This window comes from Hipposideros armiger, unplaced genomic scaffold, assembly GCF_001890085.2.
Source record: "Hipposideros armiger isolate ML-2016 unplaced genomic scaffold, ASM189008v1 scaffold_260, whole genome shotgun sequence".
Classification (NCBI taxonomy): domain Eukaryota; kingdom Metazoa; phylum Chordata; class Mammalia; order Chiroptera; family Hipposideridae; genus Hipposideros; species Hipposideros armiger.
Window position 1 is genome coordinate 1,594,385 of NW_017731610.1, and position 3,087 is coordinate 1,597,471.

Here is a 3,087-nt window from a genome sequence, read left to right on the forward strand (position 1 = left end):
TCTTTCCCCATTCTTCTCCTTTGCCTCCCTCTCTTCCTCTTTTTCTTATTTTTCCTCATCCTCTTCTATTCTCTCATGTGTATTTCTTTTCTTTTTCAATGAATCTGAGTTACTTCAGGAATTAAAAAAAAGCAAAGAAAAAGTTAATTTAAAAAAGCCTTTATACAAAGAAGCATTTCTATAGTTATAACAATCTTTTTTTTTTAATGGCGTTTGTTCCTTGGGAGAATCCAATACTGTTGGAAGGACTGATATCATTACTGTTATTGTTGTTATTACTTTATTTCCATTAACCAATGATATTTTGAGGTTTTCACTGGTGTGCTTTCCTCTCTCCCAAATTATATAATGAGATACAATCTTCTGCTGAACTAGAAACAAAGGCTGCAAACATTTGCCAAAGAAAAATTTGGATGCATTTTTTTTCAGAACAGATTTTCCTATGGGCAGAGATCATACAAAAATGGCCACAGGCTGGGGAAGGGAACATGCAGACAGGACGGCACAATAGAGAGGCACAGAGAGCCTCAATGTGGGAACCCTGCAGCTGAGTGCAACCTGAGTGGGCACAGTCGCAGCGCTTCTGTTGCTATCGAGGAGGGACCACCAAGTAGTAGTCATCCACCCATCACCCTCCAGCCTTCCAGTCTGGGGTGTTGCTCACCTGAGCCCTGAGGTTCTGCTCCACTCCCATCACTCCCATGCATCAGCGTGGACACTGCCCACCTCTTAGCTAGAGCAACCCACTGTTGCATTCCCATTTTATTGATGGCGGACTGGTGGTCTGAGGACACTGAACAGTGTACCTGGAAGTTATCAGCAAGGTTGAAGCTAGACCTTGAGCCTCATGACTCCCCATTGAGCGCTCTCTTCTATACTCCATAATACTGCCTAAGCTTTGATTTGTGGGTTGCAGTTATTCAAAGCCAACAGGGCCGTCTCTCATTGCTCCTTGGGCAATTATTCCTTTCGGTGACAAGAAATAAACAAGATGGTGACAGGTTTCTGAAATTGTTGTGTCATTTCTAACTGGGTGCTCCGCTCCTGCAGCTAAAGATAGGGTTATTTCTGGTGAATTCCTTGCTGTAAAGTACCCCAATCAATTTTCCTTACAAATGATTTCTAATATGTAATTATATAATCAAGCACTCTCATAAACAAGCCAGGCCTTGACATAGAGTGATGGGGTGCAGTAATATTTTAAATAAAAGATGATCGCACAGCCATTTATTTTGAAGTCCAATTTTCAGGATTGGGAACTATGCATTAATGGCAGTTTAGAGATTAACAGCAAGCTAAATGTGAGACCCTGTGAGCCAATGTCTCCGATATAAACAAATGCTCAAAAATAGTATCCTGCAACTGTTTGCAAAGTCTGACAGGGCTACAGGGCTTTCTGCATAGCAGAGGGTGCAAAGCGTACCAGATTCATCAAATTCTGGCAGCGATCTTTCCAAAAATAATGGTTTTGTCTAGCAATGGAAACTGCTAACAGCTTTCCCCGTCCACTGCAAACGTCTTTCCATCTGCTTGGGGCTTATAATCACGTCGCCTTTGGAAAATTACAACACGGAGCATATTGTCCTGGAAGTCTGTTGTTGAGCTGAATATTCTGGGCCACAAAGTGGTGACAACATTTGAAGAGTTTCCTTGCAAAAGCGTTACATCCATTGCATTCCAACCAGCTGCCCTAATGCTGCGAGGCACCGGCAGGAAGGGAGCATCTCATGCGTTTAGTAGAGCACAATTTAGAAAATGTTCACGTACCCCCCAATAGCCACTATCTAACACTTGTAGCCTTGGAATAATGGCTGCTTCCTTCCCCTCTCCTTTCTTTATCTTTCCTTCTTACCTTTTTTATTTTTTCCATTTCCCTACCAACAGTGTATTATTATCTAAGTGCAAGGTCGTGAGGAATTGGACAGATCCTCCAGTTGGTCTGCTCAAGAAAGAACGTTATTCATTTGCATCTCCAGATCCTTTGCCCAGAACCCCTCTCATGGTAGATATTTAGTACCTAACTGCTAAACAGATGAACAAATGATGCTCTTTCTTTCATATGTTGCTTTATACCTTATGAAACCTTATGTATTTTACAAAACATTTTCACTGACACTAAACTCACAGCAACATATGAGGAGGTCATTGTTTCAATGTGTTAATTCAGGTCCTTAAAGAGGAAGTTGATAAGATGGGATTAAACATGCAAAAAATTGAAGATAGAGACCATCCTTGAGGGCAAATGGAGAAGGAGCACGGGGGAAGGGGGAACCATCAGACCATGATGCAGGCTTCACTCCCAAGGAAGCGAGAGGAAGGACATTCAAGTAGCAAAAATCTTTGATGGAAATGCAGTTTGAAGAAAGTTTTAGCCAAGCTGATGGAGAGTCTTTGGGCTAAAGTCACTGGTAAGAGTCTCACGTCTCCTAGAAATGCACCTGCCTCTCCGAGAAGTGGCCCTGCCACACCAAGACTTTGTTTAGATGGTGGTACCAACTTGGTGATGGATTTCAGACAGTGTGACTGGAACCCTTGGTCACTTACACTCCTTGCAATGGGAGACCCAAGAGATGCATTCTCATGGCCATCTCATCCTATTTTATAGATAAGAAAACTGAGATTCAGAGAGGTTAAGAGACATTCTCAAGGTCTCGTACCAAGTAAGCAGCAGAGCACAGATTAATGACAGATTTCTGAACCCTAATCAATGCATTTTCTTCACAGACATATGGTGGCTTCACTTTTACTGCTGACCCCTGCCCATCTAACTGGGGGAATTTGGTGGGGTGGGATGAGCACAGGGCCAAACACCTGGCAGGGCCACCAGAAGAGACAGGGAATGTGTGGTGGCTCTTTCGCGCATGGGTGTGAGGCTGGAAGGTGAAGACTAGCAGTCTCACCCTAGGGGGGAAGGATTTAAGACATTCACCTCTGTTGTAATTCAAATATGCCCATATGTAAAATAAAAAACTTTTCGTAATTAAATAGCCAGTTATTCTCTAGAGAATCACCAAAGTTCCCTGCAGGTGAAGATGTTCTTGGCAATTTTTTTTTCAATGCTGTTTTCCCAGCAACTTGACCGTGCTT